At 43.1% G+C, this 18,794-nt stretch overlaps 2 protein-coding genes across 3 annotated transcripts in view; one reads left to right on the forward strand and one right to left on the reverse strand.

The window, feature by feature from the left end:
• Positions 1-18,794, reverse strand: part of LOC309708419 (zeta-sarcoglycan-like) — a 370,409-nt gene that overhangs the window by 283,434 nt on the left and 68,181 nt on the right. The gene's annotated exons all lie outside the window — the stretch shown is intronic.
• Positions 1-18,794, forward strand: part of LOC309708639 (uncharacterized protein) — a gene marked incomplete at its 3' end in the record, with an annotated part of 227,642 nt that overhangs the window by 163,454 nt on the left and 45,394 nt on the right. The window lies entirely within an intron of this gene.

An 18,794-nucleotide genomic window follows, 5' to 3' on the forward strand; every position in this document is an offset into this window, starting at 1 on the left:
AATTTAATGATTCATCACCTCACAGCAACATCCTAAGTTAGAATACACCAGCCAGCTGGGGCCTTTCTTAGTGGACCCTGCCTCTATACCCTATGACAGCAAGGAAAAACTCCAGCCCATCACTTCACCAACTGGAATCACTTTCCGAGATCACGCCAAAGACTCACTCTGGGTTTAAAATGTCCAAAAGTATTGCTTATTCATGAATCAAAACACTCTGTGCAGAACAATCCCCTCCTTTGTCATCCTCGAGTCTCTCCTGAGATTGAAGGATGGCGAAGCTGAGTCAGGAAGTAAGCTGTGACAGTGCTGAGGAGTAAAACAGTTTTAGCAAACACCTCTGTTGCTATCCAGCAGTAAGTAGAAATATGACTTATGTGAGGAGTTCAGTGCTGTCAGCACTGAGGAAGTGTAAAAAAAGATCACCCATATGGTCAGTTTGAAAAAGCTGTGCTCAAAGCAAAATAAAATGGACTGTAAAGTCACCTTCAAAAGTACATCTAAAAGAAGTCAAGTGCATAATGTGAAAAGTACTGAGTGTGCGTGTATCTTGACATCTCTTGCTATGTCAGGGGCCTCTGCTCTGATCCCTCTCCTCCTCCTTTGAGGGCGCGAGGGAAGGATCACTCCTTCTTCAAAGTCTCTCTTTCATCTCTACCCCATCACACCATCCTCTGGGGGAGGAGAAGCGGCACAAGCAGACAGGACTGGCTTTTTATACATCATTCTCCTCCCTCCCTCATTCCTCTTCTCATTCGCCTTTGCCTTGCATATTTCCAGGGGACTCTTAGCCCTCTTTGGCCTGAAAACTTTATTTGATTTGGGTTTTTGTTGTTTTCTCTCCACATTTGGTTTACATTTACTTCACCCTCCTTCTCTCTTCCAGTGGCCTTCTTTACTTTATTTCATGTAGTAAACATATATAGATAGACTTTTAGCATTTTTTTTCAAATATGTATTGCTTTTCCTGCTTTGGGACTCAGCAACAGCAATTTTAGCTGCAGCACCTGTTTCCCCCAGTTTTCAATCAGAAACCTGCCATGTGTTGTATTTTGCATCTAGACATTAGCACATTCATGAATTCTTGGAAACGATTAAATTACCAATACTTTACTCCAGGAGGGAAACACACGGTTCTAAAATGGCACACTGTACAAAGTGTGGGTGGCAGGCTGTTCTCTAGTGTCTCCTCACTTCACAATTGAGCTGTATGCTTTCAGAGCTCTCCGAACCCCCAACACACCTTCTTTCCTCTCCCGCTTCCCTCACTCACCACCCCTGGGGACAAACTAAATTTACAGCCTTTGGTTCCCAGGAGTTTGTAAAATGCTGTTCCAACAGACTAACACAACCTCAGGGAGGGTTTACACTCAACTCTGGGATTTACACTCTGCATGATCACTTAGCCACATTATGCCACACAGGCACAGACTCACACATACTCTATACACACATGGCTGTGTGATGGTGCCAGTCTCATTGCTCTCCAAAGGGATTTGACTGGGATTAGTGTGCAAAAGCCAGTATCCACTTGATAATGGTGTATGCCTGTTTATGGTTTTAGTCTTCTCACTGTGTCTTTATTTGAGACAGTGTTCTTGTGCTTTTGTGTCCCTCCTTTTATTTTGGCCACTAGTCAAGGAGGGCACTTCGTTATCTGCAAGCTGCCTTTCATCCCGTGGAAAATCTCATTTAACTCTCTCTGATCCAGTATATTGATGCTGTTTTCTCTAACTTAGACTAAGTAATTGTCCTTGGTATTCAATCTATTTTTGATTTACTCCTAGATTATCATAAATTATCTCCGCATTATCTATCTATCCATACTTATCCTACTAACATTAGTTAGTGGGATTAATGCAATAACCTCTTATAATTTCTTTGATCTAATTAATCAGCATGTTATCAGTTGGGCATTTTTTTGTCAGTTTACAGTTTCAGAGCGAGCGTTATTACTTTAAATATTTGCATCTTACTAGGATATCTTTGGTGATGCAAGTCATCATGGTTGTCTAGTTCTCTGGAACATCTTAAAAAAGAATTTCAGTCCTGTTTCACTTCCAGAAAGAGACAAGATTATCAACACAACTCCTCTTTCTATATTATTGCGAGAGGTAGGGTTGTAAGTTACGCCACCATATTGTGAAGATGATTATTTAAAAAGGGATATGAAAAGGCCAGACTCACTTACTGAGGCAACGTGACCAGTGATGTGAATATAATAGTTCAAGAGAGCAGTTGGATGTATGATGGCTCTCTGTACACAGTTACAAGAGCATTTGTGTGAAAGGTGGTTGGGGCTGGAGCTATTAAGCTTGGAGGAAATAAGGGAGCGTTATCGCCATTCGGTTGTGTTTAACATTAATGCACTGCCATTTGTTCTTTACCGTGGCTGCTAACACAATATATGAAGTATGAATGATTGTGAAAATGCAGTGACTATCTGCCTATGGCTTTCTTCACCCTATGATTTGTTGGTTTCCTCACATGCTTAGATTGGGGTGATGGTTATAGTCATATTATTAGATTCAAAAATCAGATGTAAAATATCCTACAACCATGACATCACCAAAATAAATGAAATGTGTGAGTAGCACTGTTGAATAAAGTTAATGAAAAGGTTCCTACTTGTTTGTCATAGAGTTATGACATATACAGACGTCAATACATGCATGCTCAATAGGAAACTCTTTTTTTGGTGGGAGAAAGGTTTCATCACTCGTGCAAAAGACTTCTTCAATCTCAGTTGACCTGGTAAACAATGACTGTTGTCTAACAGGGTAGTGGCATATCCTTCCATGATAACGACTAACATCATGAACAGGGAGGAACGCTGGTTTGGCCATTTTTGTGAAAAGGAAACAATCATCCCTGAACCAACGTGGGGGTCTAAGAGTTCACCTTTCACCATATTACAGTGCTGTGATTGCAGCCATTCTCCAACACTATGTGAACAGTACTCATGGCCGCTGATCAACGGTCATCATAAGTTGCATATTAACAATTATGAAACTGAGCTTGTGGCTCATTGTAAGGCACTCGTGCTAGTTTTAGTCATTATTTAACAATGTTGTTTATAAGACTGATGAAACCTGCTGTTTGCTGAGACTGCAGAAGTCCTGTGGACGAGTAATAAATGTTTCTCCCTCTGAAAACACTGATGAACACAATTAGCTTTCTGGGAAAAAGTCAAAACACTTTCATGAGCAAAAATAATGCTGCATGAGTAACCCAAAGAATTTCAAAGCCTGCAACTAGCTACGATTGAAATTGCTGTTTGAGGTTGTGCTTAGTGCCACACACCCTATAAAACCTTATTCACCATTAGAGCACATTAAAAGAATTAACTAGTAATAACTAGTTTGAGTGCACTGTATGCTGGTTGTGATTGCTGATAGTAAATTGACAATTAAAACCTTGTAGAATTAAAAAAAAAAATCATCAGTTTCCAAAAATAGAACATTTTGATTCATGTATTCCATCTTACTGACTTTTCACTGTGATCCAGAAAATGCCCCTGCAGTGTGAAGAATTATACCGTGGCTGCAGAAACAATACACTGTATCTCAATCTTTTATAGTGTAATTGACAGCTGACGTTGTGTGACATATGAAGTGTTGAGACGTAACCAAGCCAAATAACTGAATCTTATCGAACACTCTCATGGCTGTCAATGGAAAATTTAACCAGATATTGTGTATTCTAAACAATCTGTCACTTTAGAGATTCCAGATTTCTGCAGGTCATCACTGAAAAGCAAATCTCATTCATTTCTTGGAGCATCTCACAATGGAGATAGACTGCCTTTCATAAAACCTGCCAATTTACCCTCACACCAGCACAAGTTATTTACATTTTCTGCTATGATGTCTTGCCAAGGCACATAGTGTCTACCTCTTTCATCGTCTGGGATTGTGCTTTCTACAGGTATGCCAAAGCCAAGGGCCGTGCTTTAAATTCATTATCAGCTGTCTTAATGATGAGAAGCCAATCTGTCTGAGAGGTGTCTGGGAGGCTCAGTAACGTCATAACAGAATAAGCTGTAGTGAAATGCCAATACACTCCCTGGAGTGGGATGCGTGTTGCATGTGTGTGTTTGTGAGTGTGTTTGTGGATTTGTGTGTGTGTTTATGAACGTGAGACACAGACAGCAGTATGAGTAAGAGGGCAAGTGCTTATTGTTTGACACTGCATGTGTGTTGTAAGATGGGTTTTTAATGCTAATCTTATGGCTTTTGCAGTGTGGAGAAAAGCAATATTTTGTCTGCCAATAACACTGAATAAAATAAAGTAGCTAAGCATCACATTATATCACTTGTACTTCCTGTCCTATTGCCAATATGCGTAACCCTGACTTGATCAAGGTGTATGCTTTGCCACATACAGCATTGCAATAAGCTCTTTTTTTGTAATGTTAATAGGCTTGCATCAACATGAAACAACACATTTGAGAAGACACTGGAACACCCTAAACATAAGCATTAGTCTTTACCATAGTCTTAAATGGCAGCCCTCAAACAACATGCATTTGCACAAGAAACAATTATTAACCAAGTGAATAATTAAGCTTCAGCCTTTGCAATTTGGACACTACAGATTTACGAAGTGAGCCAAATTAGCCTGAAGCTGCAAATCCCAAAAAATATGCCAACGGAAGTGAAAAGTTCTGTGTAAGAACTACTAATAATGTTTGAATTTATAAACAAAAAGCATAGTTTATTTGAGTAATGACCAATGCAATCTACCAAAACTACAATTTAGTGGGTCATTATCAAGTAGACACAATGAGGGGCAGCGTAATCTACTAACAAAAATAACACAGTGCAGGCGCAGACTTTTAGCATGTGTTCCTCGCCAGAAACAGTATGGTAATTGAGATCAATGAGATGCAGCCAAAGGAAAATAAATATGTTTTTGATAAAAGGACAAACGTATCTCTTAAGAATTGACAAGAATTGTGTGTGTTCTTGTAAATTTAGAGTGCATGATAAAAGAAAAAGCTGACAGTCGAGATGGAGTGAGGGATTATAAACCTATGTGATTATAAATCCATGTGTAAGAGCTGATTTGCAAAAGATAAACAGAAAATATTTTGTGCTGTCACACCCTTACTCATGCATGTAGTAATTAAGGATTTATTAAAGCAGTCTTAATCTAAAACACTTTGGATTTGAGTAATAGTTTTATGTTAAAAGGCATTTTAATATGTACCAGGTCTATACTCTGCTGTCTGTAGTGAATGGGCAGTGTAATGACAGGAATAGTTAAGCTGATTTGCCAGGGTGATGGTAGCACTCTGAAAAACCTTTCAAATGTCACATTACCAGTCAAAAGTTTGGACACACTTTCTCATTTAATGGTTTTTCCGATTGTTTTTCTACTTTCTACATTATAAATACATACTAAATAAATACATGACACAAGATATACGTAATTATGTAGCAAAAAAATAAATTAATAAATAATTATGTTTTATAATGTTGATTCCTGAAAGTAGCCACCCTTTGCTTTGTTGATAGTGCTGCAAACCCTTGGCCTTCTCTTAATTAGCTCAATGGTGTAGTCACCTGAAATGGTTTTCACTTCACAGGTGTGCCATGTCATTTCTAGAATTTCTTGGCTGGGGTTGGGACTATCAATTGTGTTTTTCAGAAGTCAGGCTGGTACACAGCTATTTGAAAACTGTTAGAATTCATATTATGGCAAGAACCAATCAGCTAAGTAAAGCGAAACAACAGTCCATCATTACTTTAACCCTTTGAAGCCGGTCGGAGCGGACACGCTCCATTTTGCGTAACTATTTTTAAATCCCGGTAGCACTGCAGCCACGTAAGCTAGCGCAATAATTTTTTTTGCATATGAAACCGGAGGAGTTGTACTTACATCTTATGCCATCAGCTTGTCCTAAGTCACAGTTTCCTTCCACATATAGCTTTGCAAAAACTGCATAAAAAGCACTTGCAGCAACAAAAACATAATATTCCAGAAACACGCTTTGCCGATCCGATCAGCTGTTTGTAACACTTCCTACGTCCATCAGCGTGAACTATCACATGACCGCATGACCTGCCCGAAACCGGAAGTGACATCATTTGGCGGAAATGTAGTTTTTTACCATCGTGGCCTTATGAGCCTATACTTGTGTTTTTAAAAGTTATGTTTGACTTTATGACTTTCTGTGTCGTTTCTGGGATGCTGAGGACTCATATTGCACTGCTGGAAATGTTTTATTTTGATGCAATTGCTGTTATTTTGCAAATTTGCACTATAATATATTTTTTCATTTTTCCTGCAGTATATGAAAATTGGTGTATCTCAAAAATAAAACTATGAAGACACTTAAAATAAATTTCCTTTGGTGGGAAACTAGTTTGTGCAACTTTTTTGTATTTACAGTTTTGAGGGATAAGCCTCTTAAATTTCTCTAACTAGAAATATATGTTAAAAAAATCAAAAACGATTTTCAATTTTTTTGTAGTTTATTGCACTTTTTTGCAATTTATGTAATTACTATGCACTTAATACAGACATAAGGCTATAATTGTTGTATTGATGTATAGCAACTTGAAATGCTCCAAAAAATGTCTCCACAGCATGTAAAAATACACTATAAGCTGTCATCTCTGCTCCAAACAAATTCAGCCAAGTTGCCAGCTTCAGAAATCACAAGTTAACAGCAACTCAGATTAGAGCCTAGCTAAATGCCAGACAGAGTTCAAGTAGCAGACACATCTCTACATCAACTGTTCAGAGGAGACTTGGGAAATCAGACCTTTATGGTCAAATAGCTGCTAAGAAACCACTACTAAGGAAATGCAACAAGCAAAAGAGATCTGTTTGGGCCAAGAAACACAAGGAATGGAGATTAGACCAGGAAATCTGTGCTTTGATCTGATGAGTCCAAATATGAGATCTTTGGTTCCACCTGCCGTGTATTTGTGCAACGCAGAAAAGGTGAACGGATGGTGTCTACATGCATGGTTCCCACCGTGAAGCATGGAGGAGGAGGTGCGATGGTGTGAGGGTGTTTTGCTGGTGACACTGTTGAGGATTCAAAATTGGAGGCACACTGAACCAGCATGGCTACCACAGCATCCTGCCATTCCATCCGGTTTGGGTTTAGTTGAAACATCATTTATTTTTCAACAGGACAATGACCCCAAACACACCCCCAGGCTGTGTAAGGGTTATTTGAGTTACTATTGGGATGCTGCCCCAGATGGTCTGGCCTCCACAGTCACCTGACCTAAACCCAATCCAGATGTTTTGGGATGAGATGGACCGCAGTGTGAGGGCAGTGTGAAGGCAAAGGGGCCGACAAGTGTTCTTCATCTCTGGTAACTCCTTTAGGACTGTTGGAAAACTGTTTCAGCAGTAATCAAACCCAATGGTGGCTGTTTTGGTGAATCTAAAATATAAAACATGGTTTGAGTTATTTAAGGCCATACTTCAGGCCAAACTCTGTGCCAAGTATGGCCTGGAAGTCCCAAGGTCAAAATGGGAGACGGCCCCTAGGGTGGTCGAGTGGGACTCCCAGATACAAATGGACAAACTGGTGATGGCTAACCAACTGGACGTAGTAGTGGTGGACAACTAGAGGAATATGGCCGTAGTGATAGATGTAGCGATACCGAAGACAAAAACATCAGGAAGAAGGAACACGAGAAGCTGGAGAAGTACCAAGGGCTCAAAGAAGAGCGCGAGAAGATGTGGAAGATAAAGGCATGAGTGGTCCCAGTAGTAATCAGAGCGCTAGGTGCAGTGATCCCTAAGCTAGGCGAGGGGCTTAAGTACAACTTAAGGTGTGTTGAGTGCGAGAGCAGCTGGTAATGGAGATCATGGTGAAGCTGGGATATTTAAATCTGTTTAAGACTAGAGCTTCCAAAGGGGTGGTCATGCCCACTTTTCTCCTTAAAATCAAGCTGATGATCAATAAGAAATGTATCTATTTTTCTATGTTGTTTTGTCCTTACAGAATTACCTCTGACTAACTTGAGGGATGTTATGTACATTGTAACCATCAACTTTGCAAAGTTTCAAAATACATTGCCATTTCTTTTCCTCATTGAATCATTTTTATCGAGTTCAGTATCTTAGATTCTTGCTTGCTATCACAGTTTAGGTTACCTTTTCTCCCATATTTTAACCATCCCTCAGCATGCAATCACTCATTAGTCTTTCAGGAGGGTAAAAAAGGAGACGAGCATGAGAGAGACAGCAGGCAAAATGACAACTGGCTGACAAAATGACATTTACACGCGACAAAGGGAGGGAAGAAGGATTGAGACAACTAAAGAAAGACAGGCATGGTGTAATAAGAGACTGACAGGGCATGGAGAGAAAAGAAAAAATCAACTGAAACAATGAAGGGTAGAGAGAAAGAGGGAGAAAGATAAAGAAACAGAGGCAGAGCCCTGTCACCTAAGTAGTGCTTTTATTTTGCTGTGTGAGCAGTGATACAAACAGCATTATGGCACAGTTACAACACCCTGACAACAGCCTTTCACAGCATGATAGCTGAGTGTCTTTTTCATACTGTGAGTGCATGTGTTTCAAAAGATTTGTGTGTGCACACATCGTATTCAGTCTTCTAGTTTCCCCATGGCTACTCAATGGATAGGCAGCACAGTGCTTCACACAGATTTGCATTTGTATGTGTGGCAAATTCTAGAGCAAAATAATCAGCTGCCTCTCCACATACAATATGTCTAATCTCAGAGATGAATTCCAACTCCATGATCACAGACTGCAGCTGACAGTCCTTGTTCTGCTACGAAGGTTCAGTGAGCTTGGGGCAGTGATACATGAACCAGCGCTTTACCTGCTGCAGTTTTTGGAGTGGGATTAGAGATTCTGTAATGAAGTAGAAAGAAGGCATCAAGAACAGCCACAACAGTAACCTGACCACCTTGCTGTGAGGGAATCACAGTGAGGGAAAAGCCAAGCCAGCCTAGCTGACTAGCAGCACTTGGGCTTTTGAAATCAGACCAAAAGGATCTTCCACAGGTAAAACTACTGCCAATGATTTCACAGTCTTGGAAAAGAAAGGACATGGTAGATGAGTTGGCAGAGATAATTTGACAGACAGTAATTTATGTTTGCATTTGGGCAAGGAAAGTATCACTGTCAACAACATGAATAATGCGTACCTGCCAGTATGCTTTACTCATTATTCCCAAGAAACTCACAGAATGTGTGTGATCCTCAAATTTTGTTTTGAACAACTGAAAATTTTTGAATTTAATGTTATTCTGAGAGGTGAAATGTACTGCAACATAATAAAACACCAGCAAATCGAAAAAATGTTGCAAAAGTACATGAAACACAATGGAAGTTTAATAAAATACAACGAAAACAGAAATAAAAATCGCAACTAAACCTCACACACAAACACACACATGCACACACATACAAAAACCTGTCAATAACATGACAGAACAGCTGCGGAAGTAACAAGCTAACATATATCTACAGTATTATGTGAGCCATGATATTAAAACACACAACACCACATATCTTTTTTCCATAATTTCTATCACTTCCACATTCAACTTTCTTTGTTGTTTGTGTGCTTTAGCAGAGCTTTGCAGTGCTTTTTTCATTTTGCTGGTGTTTTCTTAAGTTGCGTGTGTTTGAACTCTCAAGGCCACCATGAATTGAAGAATATTTAATTTGAATATTTACACATGTTAATAGCTGACCAGCTACAAAGTAATCTCACAATGAACATGCTTATGCTGCCTCAAGGTAAGATTTGCCCAGTGACAATTCAATTCCCGTTAGAGGGCTTTGTTTGTTCTTTCTAAGGCTGACAACGGTTTTTGTACTGACATGTAAAAAGTTTCAAATGTAGCAACAAAACAAGAAAATTTGGTTCATTTAAAATAAAAATAAAAAATTCAAAACCTTTAGGGAATGTAATTGTTTCCTAACCCTAAGTGGTAGGTATTTCTTCCTTGGGATGTTGAGGGATTTGCAAGTTGCTTCTTAAAATGAAATTAAAGTCACAAAGAATATATTTTTTTGGTTGGGACCAAATGTGTTCAGTACTCATTTTTTAAATTTTTTGTTTGTTTGTTTGTTTGTTTTCTTGTTTTTGGGGGGTTTTTTTTGGGGGGGGGGGGGGGGGTGAGATCTGGGGTACTGATGCACCACTTGTGACGAAGCTGAAGGTTAGGTAGGTAATTGCGAGTAAACTGAACCCAGAAATGGTCGGCAAGCACTTGGCTGTGTCTCCAGCGGCGGTGTCCCAGTAGGTCACTCTTGCTGTACACTGCTTGTGGTAGGGATGCATCTCTCCGCCCCATAAGCAGAAGGTTAGGAGTAATGGGATCTGGGTCCGCAATGTCTGATGTTGCATAACCAAGGGGTTTCGAGTTAAGAATACCCTCCACTTCTACAAGCATAGTCATCAGCACTTCTTCTGGGACAGCTTGGTCTTTCAGGACAACACGCAGGGAAGCTTTGACCGACTTGATTTCCCTCTCCCAGGTGCCTCCAAAATGTGGAGCAAGTGGTGGATTGAATTTGAAATCAATACTCTGTTCAGCGAGCTGTTGCTTCAAAACTGGTTCCATGGCAGCAAAATCTTCTCTGAGCTCCCTCTCTCCTCCTCTGAAGTTGGTGCCACGATCACAGAGAATCTCAAAGGGTTTTCCCCTCCTTGCCACAAAGCGCCGAAGAGCAAGCAAGAATGAACCTGTGTTCATGCTGCACAAAAGGTCTAGATGTACGCATCTGGTGGTCAGACATTTAAAGATAATACCCCACCTTTTCTCATGCCTCCGTCCTATTTTTATGGTGTAAGGACCAAAGCAGTCGACTCCAGTGGACCAGTATGGTGGTTTAGTGATGCGTAATCGTGCAGCTGGTAGGTCGGCCATCTGGGGAGTGACTGGTTTGCTGCGCCATTTACAACATTCCACACAGCTGCGTTGATGCCTCTTGATGATCTGTCGGCCGCGAAGTATCCAGTAGGTCCTCCTCATCTCTGCAAATATACGGTCAGGACCTGCATGTAACAGACGGTTATTATAGTCCTGCACTAACAGCGTTGTGACAGGGTGGTCTGGTGCAAGAACTATAGGATGGATGGTGTCCTCTTTCAGATTTTCAGCCCTCTGGAGCCGACCTCCAACTCTGATCAACCCTACAGTATGGTCTAATTCAGGTGAAAGCGACAGTAAGCGACTGTTAGGGCTGATAGGTTTACCTGACTGCAATGCAGCCAACTCTGCTGGGAAACTCTCACCTTGTGACCTTTTCAGTAGGGCAATTTCTGCCTCCCTTTGACTGGAGGCAGTCATGGGTAGAGCGGCCGCCCCGTGGAGGGCGTGATATGTGGCATGTACCAGCTCAGTCCAGGATTTGAACTGGGTCAGATCAGGTATCAGCGGGCTGCTTGTGGAAATGTTGCCGCAGAAGGTGGTGTCGCGGATCTCTTCCTCCTGCACCGAGCTCACTATGGGGTGCGTAGGCCAGCTAGCGTGAGGCTGATGGAGGAATGCTGGGCCATCTGTCCAGCGGTTTGGCTTAATTAAATCCTTTAAGGATTTCCCACGTGTGATGTCATCAGCAGGGTTCTCTTCAGAGGGAACATATCTCCAGCTCTCAGCTCCAACAAGCTCTTGAATCTCTGCTATTCGGGTTCCCACAAACACTTTATACTGCTGGGATTCAGACTGGATCCAGTGGAGGACAGTGGTCGAATCGGTCCACAGAGTAGTTGTCTGTAATGGCAGGGTTAGCTCGGTCTGCAGAACTGTGGCTAACTGTGCTCCTGCTAGGGCAGCACAAAGTTCCAGGCGAGGTATTGAAAGCTGCCTTTTGGGTGCCACGCGAGATCGGGCCATCACAAATGCCACTTTAACTTCATTGCTGTCAGCCTCTACTCTCAGGTATGCAACCGCACCATAGGCTCTCTCTGAGGCATCACAGAAGATGTGTAGGTTCACAGGGCTCCCAGCCGAGATACCAGGAGTGTAACACCTTGGCAAGCTGAGGTTTGGCAGGTATGGCAGCTCACTTTCCCATGCTAACCACACGGACAGGAGCTCGTCAGCAATCGGCTCATCCCAACCCCTCTCCTTCTTCCAGAGTGCCTGAACTAGAACCTTGGCTCGTGTTGTAAAGGGTATGATATAACCTAATGGGTCATATTGACTTGCCAGTACTCTGTAAACATATCTCAGGGTTGGTGCAGTACGTGGAATGGTACGGTGCTTGTATCCCAATGTGTCAGAGCTGCATCGCCACAGGAGACCAAGGGAAGACTCTTCTGGATCAGTCTTGCTAGTGGTTAGCCATAACTCACACTCAGTTGATTTGGCTTCAATTGGTAGGTGAGAGATAACCTCAGGTGCGTTGCTAGCCCACTGCCTTATCTCAAATCCTCCACTGGCAAGGAGGGCTCTCATCTTGTCTATCAGGTATTTTGCCTGCGTCTGAGACTGTAGAGACTGTAAGCAGTTATCCACATAGAATGCATGGAGCACAGAGTGCAGTACTTCTCCATTGTCTTTGCTGTGATCCTTTACATGGCGCTGCAGGGCATATGTAGCACAGCATGGGCTACATGTGGTCCCGAAAGGAAGGACATGCCACTCGTACACGTCTGGGCTGCGCTCCCTCTCCCCATCTCACCACAAGAAGCGTAGAAGTGGCTGGTCCTCAGGCAGAAGACGCACCTGATGGAACATGCCACGAATATCCCCACTGATAGCTACAGCATACTCTCTAAATCTCAACAGCACGCCAAGCAGTGTTGACCCAAGAACCGGGCCTGGAAGCAGGTTCTTGTTAAGTGAAGCTTGCCTGTAGTTAAAGGAGCAGTTGAAGACGATTCTGGGCTTGTTGTTGTGGTACACCATGTGGTGCGGGATAAACCATGATTCCGCAGAGCTGCTCACCTCATTCATGCTGATCTTTACTACATAACCAGCTTTCTCCAACTTGTGGATTTCCTCATTGTAGACAGCAGCTTGATCTGGACTGTTACACAAACGTCGCTCTGTCGCTCTGAGGAGTGCCATCACAGCTGTGGGAGGTGCCCGAAGAACAGGTGCATTCTTTCTTCGCAGCAGTGGAGTAGCATAGCGAGCCACTCCATCGACAGTGACCCGGACAGTCCCTTGCTCCAGTCGTTCTATGGCTGCTTTATCTTCGCATGATCGCGTCACCTCCTTGTTGGTGTGGAAGGGTAGGGTGTCCAGCTGCCAGAGTCTCTGGACGTGTTGATGCAGCTCATCTGAGGAAGAGAGAGTGGACAAATGCAGACAACTTCTCTCATCTGTTGATTGCTGCAAAAAGCTTGCTGGTCCCTGAATCGCCCACCCCAGCATTGTGCACACAGCCACTGGGCCACCAACTGGACCGGTACGCACAGGCTGGGTAGGTATTATCAGGTGAGGGTTATCAGAACCGATAAGTAGCAGGGGCTGGACTTTGTCAAAAGACTGCAGGGATAAGCCTCTCAAGTGTTTGTATCGTTGTGTCAGGAGGTCAGCGGCACGTGATTGCTCTGCCAGAGTTACTTCGGCGGCTGTAAAAGCCTGGTGAATGTCGTATTTCACTCCCTGGTTTGTCATACCTGACACCTGAAAGGATACAGTGGCTCCCTTCAGCTGTACGATTTCTTGTCGAATCGTCCTGAGGGACAGAATCTCTTCTGTTCCAACAAGGCCAAGGTGATGGACGGCAGCAGGTAGTATGATTGTTCTTTCAGAGCCATCATCCAGGACAGCATATGTGTCCAGTGTTTTCTCCCCATTATGCAACCGCACGGGGACAACCTTTAGCATTACTCGCCCAGAATGGCTGACTTGGTCCAAGAAAACCATGTTAGAGGACGTATTCACGGTCAGGATGCTCTCAGCAGTAGCAACTTCATGTAGTATGTGCAGATGTTGTTCTCCACATGTTGCACAGGGCTTCTTCAGAGTGCAGTTTACTGGGGAATGTCCTCTCCCACATTTCCAACATCGTTTTTTCTCTTTTATCCAGGTAGCTCTGGCAGTACAGGTTAGCGTGGCAAAGTCAGCACAGGCATTGAGGTAGTGCTCCTGGTTATTACAATAAGGACAGAAGGGCTTGAAACGGTCCCTCTTCTTCAGGTGTGGTACAGTGGCAGGGCTCGGAGAAGGATTAGTGGGCTTCGATCCCTGCTGAACCCCAAGCAGAATAGTAGCAGGTTTGAGCCTCTGTTGTCTCCCTGCTTTCCGGTCCTTGTACTCAGTATGTGCTGGTATAGCTGGGAAGGGGCTTGTGATTTGGCGAGACACCTGCAATGTCTGGGCCTTCCTTTCCAGCCACTCCGCTAGATCAGGGAGAGTGTATGTACGATCACTGCCACTTTGGATAATTCCTCGATTAAAGCAATGTTCAGCAAATGCATCTCGATAGTTAGTGGGGAGTTTGGTGAGTAGGGTGTCCACATGAGACCCACACTTCAACTCTGACGATGAGGGGCCCTCCATGGTGCTGAGCATTCCCACCAGAGTTCCAACTGCGGTAGCAAAGTCCTCAAATGCTTGATAATCTCCAGCCCTGACTGGTGGGGAATTCAGAATGGCCTTCAGTTCCCCCTGCACTAGCTGCCTTGGCTGTCCGTACCTCTGCGTGAGCGCTTGCATGGCACTTGTGTATGGGATCTGACTGTTGACATACCTCTTTGCCACTTGAAGTGCCGAGGGGAATGTGAGATGGTCAAGCAGGATCTGATACTTATAGTCTTCACTTAAATGCTTGTGCGGACCAAGTAAGCTGTCTAGACCCTTTTTGAGCATAAGAAAATCACTATCTTTCCCTGAGCTGAATACAGTCAGTTTGGGTTTAGGAATGCCAAATGATGAAGCAATCGCCATCTCCATCATACTCGGCTGATGTGAACTATCTACTGGGTGAGGTGTTGGATAATAGTGCTGACCACGGGGTCTTCTAGGATGATGCACAGGTGGATATGGCAGTGGAGCAGACTGCCAGGCCCTGGGGAGTGCATCATACTGCTGCTCTGGCAGGACATGCTCAGGCTGTAACGGTGTGGTAGAGGGCACTGGCGGGGGCACATGTGGTTCTGGCTGCGGTGTGATAGGAAACACTGGCGGAGGCACATGTGGTTCTGGCTGCGGTGTGATAGGGAACACTGGCGGAGGCACATGTGGTTCTGGCTGCGGTGTGATAGGGGACACTGGCTGAGGCATCATTAGAGAAGCAGGAGGTAGTGAGAAGGGCAATGCAGGCTGTGTTAGCCACGGCGGCGAGCAGGCTGAAGGAGCCGTGGATGCGGGGGCTGGTACAGACATCGCTTCTGAAGCAGGTTTTGGATTTGATGCGGCAGTGTCAACCTGCACTTGAGGAGCAGGGGCTTGTGTTGGAGCGTGCAGAACCTCGTGCTGGATGTTAGGTGCAGCTCTTGGACTGGGGGGCCGAACAGGGTAACCCAGTTCTAAATGGGGGAGGCTACTGTAATGTGGCTGAAATGCTGCATAGCGGTATGAAGGGTGAGGCAGGTGTGCACTCTGTGGATACGAAGTCAATCTGACCCTGTCCATTTCCACTTCAAGTTCTTTCATCTGCTGGCTTATCGTTTGCCAACGTGCTTCCAGCCCCTGCCATCTTTCCCCTGCACTTGCCGTACCATAATGACCAGCTGCAGGGTAGTTAGGGGAACTCCCAGGGCTGAGTGGTGCTGCGTAAGTTGATGTCAGTGGTGATGCTGGTCTTACTGTGGTACTATAAAGACGGTGAGCTGGGTAGGTGAGTTCAAAGTCCTCCAGATGTCCGGGAATGCGTCGCACCCTGCTGGGACGGGGACTCAGTGCAGGCTGGTTGTCGTTGAACTCTCTGGGTGTAGCCATAGCGCAGCTTGTATAATCCGGCTCGAAGGACCACTTGTAGAATATATATATACTGGAAGTGCTGGGTATACAAGTCTGGCCTAAGTCTTCGGTCAGAAAGACTGCAGCAGTCCAGGAGTTTAGTTCACCGTCTTTAATGAAGCTTCACAGAAGATATGCACTGATAATTGTGGCAGGTGCAGTATCGGTGACTATAAGCATGTTTGTAGTCTCATTAACGCACACGGAATCACACAAACTGCGATACAACTGCCATGCTCTGCTGCTGCTTTTCGTCCCTCACTCTCCCTCTGCGTGATGCGCACATGATCGCCTCTGGTGCGCTCATTTGGGTGCGCTTGGTTCTTGCCTCTAGACATCCTGAGGCCGAGTCAGCAGGGAATTTGCACATTCAGTATCGCTTGATCCCTTTTGTTAAAGGTTGAAATGGAAAGAATTTATAATTAAATATCTGGTCCACACATCAAGTGTAACATTGTTATGAGACAATATTCAGAAAATGTATTATATATATGGATGAAGGTTATTCTCCAGCCATACATAGATAACATGGTCATGGACTTTTATGAAGGCCACAGCTGTATTTATACTGAGGTCAGTTATTTTGACCTATTCCACTTCCCACTCATTATGTTACGATACTTATTTTAACTTTGTATACACAGGGGGCAGAAGTCAGTGTTATTTCCAGAAGAGCACCACTAATGCTGGAAGTCATTCAATGTCATACCTGAGGACATATAAGAATGTTGGATGACTGCATATATTCACTTTCAGTAGATACTTCCAGTTGGCTAAGAGAGGCATTGTTTTGGTGTTTTTCATTGTACCTTTGATATGTGAAGGAAAAAAACAAATATTCTCCACTTTCCCTTATCAGTTACCACTGTGGCAGCATATTCAACTCTGAAGAACAATTCCTTGTTCTAGATTTATCTTTTTCAAGTAATACAAAAGCCCCACTGCACCAAGCAATTACTATACATTTACTACATAATAATGAGGAGCTGTTTACAAATGTCGGTTTCACTCTACTGTTAAGGAATTTCAATGTTACAGTTTTATATCGGACTTGTTCCTTCTTCAAAACTCCCAAGGTTAGAAAACGTTTTTTCTGGTGAATCGCCTGTATTACCTTGAATGTCAATGAGCCTCTGTGGAAATCAGGTTGGAAAATCTGAGAATCCTGCAGATTAATGCAGGTATTGATAACACACACTCAAACTGAATAACCCGAGTCAACTTGCACACATTGTACTCGCTCCTGTATCCAATACTTTGGCTAATGCAGGGTGCGAGAGGAAGAAGGGAAATGTACACTTTGCTCTCTTTCACCCTAAGGTGGCAAGGACACACTCATGTACCTCCCGCCCCCCTCCACCACCACCGACACACACCCCTCTTCCGGCTTAGCTTTCGCACACAAACACACTAACGGGGGGCAGCCACACTCAGGCCTAAAAATGGAGCCAGTGAGAGTATAGAGAGACCCTGTAATGTCAGGTTTCTTTGCTGAGAAGATGAAAGAAGGAAGATCAAACAGGCGGTGGTACGTGATACAGGAAATGTCACCCCATCACCACCCCACCCTAAAATACCCACCCACCCACACACACACAGCACAGACAGACATATGAGCCCCCAGAGGAAGGGATGATGATCATGGAACATGTGTGGGTCAATTTGAGTGTAAATATGTGCAAGCTATATCCATGTTGTCTATGTACTAATTAATCACCAGAAGCTCAGAGCAGCTACATAGCACAGCAGTCTGTGTAATGTATATAATATATATATCTGGTTCCAGTCTGCACTGGGAAACAAGGTCACAACAAGCTTAAAATTATTTTTTTAATTACACAGTCACAACACCGTACCACAGTAAAGATGAACTACTGCAACCTTTAGAAAAGCAGTTGGTAACTATAACCCACTGTAATGTATATAATAGCTATGTTTTTAGAGCTAAGAAAAATGATTTTATTGCACTGTGCCACACTCTGTTTTTCTGATCATGGATGGAAATTAAAACTAATGTAGCTGAAGGCAGACTTTGCTCTAACTGCCATTTAGCCAGTCGCTATTTGAGTGATCTCTAGGAAGTCTGCACTTTCTGGCTTCTCTTTCTGGCTGCTCAGGTAGGAGGATGTAGTAAGAGCACACTGATTGTAGTTGGTTTGAAAACAAAAATCGAGGCCATTAAAGTGTTTATTCCCATTGTTGATTTTATTCAATAATTCATTTTACAGCATTAATATTTCAATATGTAAGACTACTTATTTCATATTCTTTTACTTTACAAAGTGGCCTCTGTGTGCTTTGTGGACCAACCACAGATGTAACTTTGTTACTTTGTCTTCCTCTTTTCTCCCTCTCCCCCTCTTTCTCCTTCACACACACACACACACACACACACACACACACACACACACACACACACACAGATCATACCAGTAGCATCATTCCAGGTTTTGATCAGCACCATGGGTAATGTGGATGTTAACTGGGCTAGCAATCCAAATAATTTAATGTTCCTAGTAGCAACTCTCATACCCATAGCAGGAACAAAAATAACATATGCTTTTCATCTGATTTAAATAATGATGCAATTTGTCCCAATTTGTCAGTCGTAAACTTTAGAAAATTACATTTTAATTATTTGTTTAATTAAAAAAAAAGATTTGAGGAAGATTTGTAGGAAACTACTACAAGTATTTGTAAGGAGTCCAGATGGAAATATAGCTTTCCACTCGTGTCTCTCCTAGCCTCCTTTTTTTCCCTCCACTGACACAAATTAAAAGTCTGAAAAGAATGTTATTAAATCATATCTAAAGTAGTTATGGTACTGTTGTAAATAAGGTCTGTGTGCATTCCTGATGTCTGTTGTTTCAACAGCTACAAAATAGCCACTTTTTTAATAAATGTAACACACGTGTCCTG

This window comes from Aulonocara stuartgranti, assembly GCF_965226115.1.
Source record: "Aulonocara stuartgranti genome assembly, chromosome: 6".
Taxonomy (NCBI): Eukaryota; Metazoa; Chordata; class Actinopteri; order Cichliformes; family Cichlidae; genus Aulonocara; species Aulonocara stuartgranti.